Source organism: Microcaecilia unicolor, chromosome 4 (genome assembly GCF_901765095.1).
Source record: "Microcaecilia unicolor chromosome 4, aMicUni1.1, whole genome shotgun sequence".
In the NCBI taxonomy this organism is placed as follows: domain Eukaryota; kingdom Metazoa; phylum Chordata; class Amphibia; order Gymnophiona; family Siphonopidae; genus Microcaecilia; species Microcaecilia unicolor.
In genome coordinates, this window is record NC_044034.1 from 44,179,110 (window position 1) to 44,186,520 (window position 7,411).

The window sequence follows — 7,411 nt, forward strand, 5'->3', positions numbered from 1 at the left end:
GTAAATTTCCTCTCTGCAAATGCAGTTACCTTAACTGAGAGGAAGGGGACAACCGGCGGTCAGCCGCCGATGGCCAGCGTTTTGTCCCCTGAGCAGCAAGTGCGGGACTGCTGCGTGATGAACTGCCCACAGATGAAAGGGTTGGCGAGTCCTTTGATTAGCGCCGGCGAAGGAGCGTCAACACTCTTGGATCTGGAAAAAACATCTTCCAGTTTTATAGAGATTTCATTCAGTTTCTCTGACTCATCACCTTGGAATACCATTTCTAGCACCAGTATCTCTCCCAAATCTTCTTCGGCGAAGACCGAAGCAAAGAATTAATTTAATCTTTCTAATTAATTTAAGCTTTGTCTTCCCTGATTGCCCCTTTTACCCCTCGGTCATCTAGCGGTCCAACTGATTCTTTTGCCGGCTTCTTGCTTTTAATATACCTAAATATTATTTACTATGTGTCTACTCTTTGGATAACTGCTTCAGAATATCTGATCCCAAATATGAATAAACACCTATTACCCAGCTAAGTCTCCTGCCTTCCTAGGAGTGGCCTAGTGGTTAGAGTGGTGGACTTTGGTCCTGGGGAACTGAGTTCAATTCCCACTGCAGGCACAGGCAAGTCACTTAACCCTCCATTGCCCCAGGTACAAATAAGTACCTAAGCCGCATTGAGCCTGCCATGAGTGGGAAAGCATGGGGTATATAAAAAAAAAATAATATATAAATATACTAGGAGATAAACCAGCTGTATCAATAAGATGATGCAATTAAAATTATATTAAGCATTACCATATCAAACTGGAAACATGTCCACCGAGCCCACCCCAAACCAAATCCAGCTGATCATATAACCAAGCTAAACACATGGATGAAAGAGAAGAAGGCAGAGGAAGAATGCTGGCTTACCATCATGACTACACTTTGTAGCCCTAACCATCTGTCCTCACTACCAGTCTGTTGAGTAGATTGTAAGCTCCATTTATTTTATTTATGTATTTAAAATATTTCTAAACAGCCTTCCTGGCCTAATTAGAAGCTCTGGCCCATTCAGCTAGAGCTTACTGCATCTAAGCAGTGCTTGCATGACATTTAAAATAAACCATAAACCCAAAAAGGATATCATTATTATTATTTTTAATATTTTTACCAATTGAAAGGCCTAAAGTAAATCCTAGTGGAGCCTGGACCCAAGCCAGTCCTCCTCTTGGGAGATATGTTATTTCAGCTGTACCGTTGATATAGGCTCCTCCGATCCATGTTGCTGTAAAATGAAAAGGAAAATGAGATTAGACTGATTTACTAGATTGTTTCCCAGACCTGCCCCAGTGACCCCACAGCCAGGATACCCACAATGAATATGCATGAGGATACTTTGTATATAGTGAGGGGTATATTCTATAAGTAGCTCCTAAACATCAGCGCTGAAAATTTAACACAGCGCAATTCTGTAAAAGTGTGTGCCCTTTATAGAATCACGCTTAGGCATAAACTGCACCTAATTGTAGGCATTTGCAATTAGGCCTGCTATGAGCAGCTTAAATGCAGGTGCAGTTTGGCCGATACATATATAGGTTTTTTTTTCCACCTACCCTTCATCCAACATCTCTCCCCTCTTTCCTCCCTGGTGTAACATACAGGCGTCCACTGATGCCTACAGCAATTCATTTTTGCTGCTTGCACTGCCCCCTCAGGCTTCCATTTGCTGCATCCTACTCTTGCTGATGTCATTGCCGGTTTCCTGTCTGGCGGGATGCAGCAGATCGAAGCCTGCGGGGCCGGCGCAAGCAGCAAAAATGAATCGCTGCAGGCACCAGTGGACACCTGTAAGGTACACACCATGGAGGGACGGAGTTCAGAGCCAGGAAGGCAGATTCCGGGATACCGCAGAGGAAAGAGGAAGGAAAGCAGTGTAGTGCCATTCCTGGGTGGGCCTCAACCAAGAATGAACGGGCCTGTTCTCACACAGGCCCACCCACAGCTACACTACTCTTTTATAGTCAGAGAGGGGTTTTCTGCTGCCACCAGTTTCTCTCATTGATTATCGCAGACACTCTTGGTATTTTCCTACCACCCAAGGAGATTTATTTATTTATTTTGTAGCATTTGTATCCCACATTTTCCCACCCATTTGCAGGCTCAATGTGGCTTACATTTGCCGTTATGGCGATTGCCATTTCCGGACTTTAGATATGCACATGATTTTGCAATCAAGTGCGCACATACATGGTAGAAGAATGCATTGTGTGCTTGCGTACTTGCTAACACGTGGTATTGCAATCAAGTGCGTATGCATGTGGTAGAAGAATACATTGTGGGCTTGTGTAGGTGTCGGCTTTATGTAGTTGCTCAGATGATGGTATTATGGTGAGAGTAATAGTGTTGGGCAGTGGTTATGTCGTTTCGGTCTTATTCTTCGTTGTTGTTGTTTAGAAGTTAGGACGATTGTTTGTTGTATGCTGGTGGTTGGGAGGCGGGGATAGTGCAGGGCAGACTTATACAGTCTGTGCCCTGAAGAGCATAGGTACAAATCAAAGTAGGGTATACACAAAAAGCAGCAAATATGAGTTATCTTGTTGGGCAGACTGGATGGACCGTGCAGGTCTTTTTCTGCCATCATCTACTATGTTACTATGTTACTTTTTTGAATAGGTCCATTTTCAGTAGTTTACGAAAGATGGTTAGATCTTGCGTTGTCTTTATGGTCTTCGGGAGTGTGTTCCATAGCTGTGTGCAAATGTAGGAGAAGCTGGTTGCGTAGGTGGACTTATATTTTAATCCTTTGCAGTTGGGGTAATGGAGGTTGAGGAATGTACGTGCTGATCCTTCCTGACAAGCCTTAGCAACATACCAGTCAACATTTAGCCAGCAGCAATGAGTATTTTTTAAAGTGCTGACTTTGGCCGGCTAAGTTAGCCCTGGATAGTGAATGTTGGTCCAGGTCTGGGCACTGTCATTGAATATTCAGGTCTGACTGGACATGTGCTGGCTGCCAGGACTTAAGCGGATCCTGGTTAATATTTAGCTGGGGTCCGCATAAGAGATTTATAGACCCACATAAGAGGATATCAGGTTCCCCCTAACACAACATGATCCCCTGCTGTTGCTAGATGTGCATACAGTATCATGAATGTGACCGTACTCCCTTGATCCATTTGTCTTCATATCTGAATCTGCTTATTACAGACCATTGGAATAAAGGTAGATTGTGAAATGTGTGTATTGCAAGCACTGTTTGATTTGTGCAGAGAAGGCATTTGTTCTCTTTAGCCATTATCAATAGGATGGCTTCTTAAAGAAAAGCCCATAGACCGTTATTAAAATGGACTTGGGGAAAATCCACTGCTTTTTTTTCTAGGATAAGCAGCGTAAAATGTATTGTACTGTTTTGGGATCTTACCAGGTTGACAACTGTTGGAAACAGGATGCTGGGCTTGATGGACCTTCGGTCTGTCCCAGTATGGCAATACTTATGTACTTCCCTAATCCCCCTAACCAGACAAGCCCCCTCAGCAATAAATTTGATCCCCTTTCCTGACCTCTCCAACCAGATAAGCCCCCTCACCTAACACAGTTTCCCCCTTCTGGTTCCCCCTCCCATCGGGTAGACTTCGGAAAACCATAGCATTCCTGGAAATTAGCTATAAGAAGGAGATCTACCTTTTGGGATTTGCTGGATACTTCATTTGACAGAGGGGCAATTTTTGTTAGACTGTGTAATGCCGATTTCCAGCAGCTAAGTGTTTTAGCACAAGATAAGAAAAGTCACAACCTTGAGACAGCAGTACAAAATGCTTGCCAACATTGGTCTGGGGACCAGGGCCACCGAGAGACTGGGCCGGGGCCGGGGCAAGGCCGCCCCCGGGGCCCCACCCCTGCTGTCCCACCCCCCCCCCCAGGTCACCGCCGCCGCTCCCCCCTCCACCCCCTGAGGTCACCACCGCCGCTCCCTCCTCTGTCTGCCACCGGGCCGGGCCCCCTGCATTGAAATTGCAGCGCCTCTCACCTCCGTGAAAGCAGCGCTACAGGCAGCAGAATGCCTCCCTTCGGCCCTCCTTGTGTCCCGCCCTCGCGGAAGTTACGTCAGACGAGGGCGAGACACAAGGAGGGAAGGAGGCCCGAAGGGAGGTGATCTGCCGCCCTGCTGCCTGCAGCGCTGCTTTCACGGAGTTGAGAGGCGCTGCGATTTCAATGCAGGGGGCAGACGGTCGACGACAGAGGGCGGGTAGGACTGCGGCGCCGGGCCCCCCCCTGCCCCCCTCTCGGTGGCTATGCTGGGGACTGCTTTATTCTGCTGGTGAATGCTAGATAAGAGCATTTTACTTTGTTAAAAAATATTGTAAGAAATGAAAGGGTGGTATTTTTGCACTTATGTAAATTGTGGTATGGTTTTTTGCCAATGATGAAGAGTTATTAGCTACAAAGGTGTTCTACCTGGGGCTCTTTGAGGCTTTTTCCACCCACTTTTCACTTTGTTTAAATCTACAGATTTACTTCACAGACTTGAATATTTATTGAGAACGATACAGACCATTGTTAGAGACAGGATGCTAGATTCAATGCACCTTGTTCTGGCTCTCATATCTGCAGGTTCTTATTGGCATTCCAACCAATGCCAGAACAATGCCAATGCCAGAACAAAGCAGTTTGGCACCCCATTCCACACAGCAGGAAGTGCAGCGAGTGCATCCACTGACTACCACTCCATTAACCCCCGCCCCCCCCCCCCCCCAATGCCAGAAGCACCCTTTAAAATATGGTGTTCAAGTTCCATCTCTGAGTGCAGCTATCCGTATCACATAGACAATTACATCCCACAAGTGTTACACATTGCATAGATTGCTGAATTTACATTCACAAAATAATGGATGAAACAGGACAGCCTAAGTTTCTTTTCTTGTTTAAAAATGTTGTGGTCTAAATCAGAAAAAGAATACATCTTAATCTTGCAAACTTACCGGTGGTGGTGAATAATCCAAGGAATACACTCATCCTTCTGCTTCCTACAATGGCTAATTCAATTTGATTGCTAGTCTTTTTATCCTTTTTGGTTTTCCAAGCAGCCCATACACCAATTGCTAAAGTTAATACACAAAAAATAATCGCAGCTACCAGGGCAGGAGTATTAAGAGCCATTTCCAGACTCGGTTCTGATGAAGAGACGCTAGTGTGAAAGGTTTTACAGAAGTCTGGAAGTCTTGTGATTAGAAATTAATTTATTATTTCAACCAGGGTTCAGAAGAGGGAAAAAAAACAATTCTCCCCAGGTCACGTGGCATCAAATCCTCTTCCCCTGAGACTGTCTCCTTCAGTCATCACCTTCAGTGAAATAATATTCACCCTCCTTTTTTGTGCAAACACATGGGAGGATGGGAGTGAATTTTAAGAAAATATGCATTCAATGAACTTTTTTATTAACTGCCTTTTATGACAATTCACAAATACTTACCATTTTTATTTATTTACTAGTAAAAAAGGCCCGTTTCTGAAAGAAATGAAACGGGCGCTAGCAAGGTTGTCCTCTAGTGGCAATTATGTTTTTAAGGGAAATGTTAGGAGAGAGTATGTGTGAGAGAGAGTGAGTGAGTATGTGTGAGAGAGAAAGAGTATATGTCAGAGAGAGAGTGTGTGATTGAGAGACAGTGTGTGATTGAGAGAGAGAATGTGTCTGTCTGTCTGTCTGTGTGAGTGAGAGAGAGAGTGTAGTGTGTGTCCCGTGTGCACCAACTATGCTCTCTCCCCTGCATTCATCCATATGCAGCAAACGTCCTCTGTGCTGCATCCATGTGCAGCATCTCTTCCCTGCCCCCTCCATCCATCGTGGTGCAGCAATTCTCCTCTGTCCGTTGCCCTCCCCCCCTACATGTGCATCAACTCTGCATTCTCCCCTGGCTTCCTCCCCCCTCCTCCCCCCTCCTCCCCCCTCCCCTCCCCTTCCCTTCCCTTCCCCTCCTCCTCCCCCTCTCTCTTGTCTCAGGCCGCCACCTCTCTCTCATCTCAGGACCCCTCCCCCTCCCCCCTCTCTCTCGTCTCAGGCCGCCACCTCTCTCTCGTCTCAGGCCCCCCCTCCTCTTTCTCGTCTCAGGACCAATTCCCACCACACCAGGGAGCATAGGCACCGACTCCGTGGGTGCTGTGGGTGCTCAAGCACCCCCAATATTTTCAAACCTGCCCTCCTTGCTTTCCTGCCGCTCAGCCAGCGCTTAAAACTAATTTTACGTGACTGAACGGCAGTGAAAGAAGCAGAGTACAGGCTCCGTCTTCACCTTTCTTCTTCCCTCTCAGCTGTGCTCCTGCCCTTGCGTAAACAGGAAATGAGGGCGGGACCACAGCTGAGAAGGAAGAATAAAGGTGAAGACGGAGCCGGCTGTACTCTGCCTCTTTTGTTCAGTCAGGTAAAATTAGTTTTAAGAGGTAGGGCAGGGAAGAAATCGCTGAACATTGATGCTGGGCAGGGGACAGTGGAGAGAGGAGAGTTGCTGAACATGAGTACAGGGGAGGGCATGGGGCAGGGGAGAGAGGAGACTTGCTGAACATGGATACAGGAGAGGGCAGGGGAGAGAGGAGAGTTGCTGAACATGGATACAGGGGAGGACAGGGGAGAGTGGAGAGTTGCTGAACATGGATACAGGGGAGGACAGGGGAGAGAGGAGAGTTGCTGAACATGAGTACAGGGGAGGGCAGGGGGCAGGGGAGAGAGGAGAGTTGCTGAACATGGATACAGGGGGGGCAGGGGACAGGGGAGAGAGGAGAGTTTCTGAACATGGATACAGGGGAGGGCAGGGGACAGGGGAGAGTTGCTGAACATGGGTACAGGGGGAGGGCAGGGGGCAGGGGAGAGAGGAGAGTTGCTGAACATGGATACAGGGGAGGACAGGGGAGAGAGGAGAGTTGCTGAACATGAGTACAGGGGAGGGCAGGGGGCAGGGAAGAGAGGAGAGTTGCTGAACATGGATACAGGGGAGGGCAGGGGGCAGGGGAGAGAGGAGAGTTGCTGAACATGGACACAGGGGGGGCAGGGGACAGGGGAGAGAGGAGAGTTGCTGAACATGGATACAGGGGAGGGCAGGGGACAGGGGAGAGTTGCTGAACATGGGTACAGGGGGAGGGCAGGGGAGAGAGGAGAGTTGCTGAACATGGATACAGGGGAGGACAGGGGAGAGAGGAGAGTTGCTGAACATGAGTACAGGGGAGGGCAGGGGGCAGGGGAGAGAGGAGAGTTGCTGAACATGGATACAGGTGAGGGCATGGGGCAGGGGAGAGAGGAAGTGAGATGAACATGGATGGAGAGGCGGAGAGAGGAAAAATGGTGGACATGGATGGAGGAGAGGGAAGAGAGAGGAAGGAGTTGCATATGGATGGAGGAGAGTGAAGAAAGAGGAAGGAGAGGCATATTGTAAGCCACACTGAGCCCGCAAAA

The 7,411-nt window shown here is 47.8% G+C and overlaps 1 pseudogene; it reads right to left on the bottom strand.

Annotated features, from left to right (window-relative positions):
* Positions 1 to 5,127, bottom strand: part of LOC115467856 — a 33,160-nt pseudogene extending 28,033 nt beyond the window's left edge.
* Between the last annotated feature and the right edge of the window lie 2,284 nt (positions 5,128 to 7,411).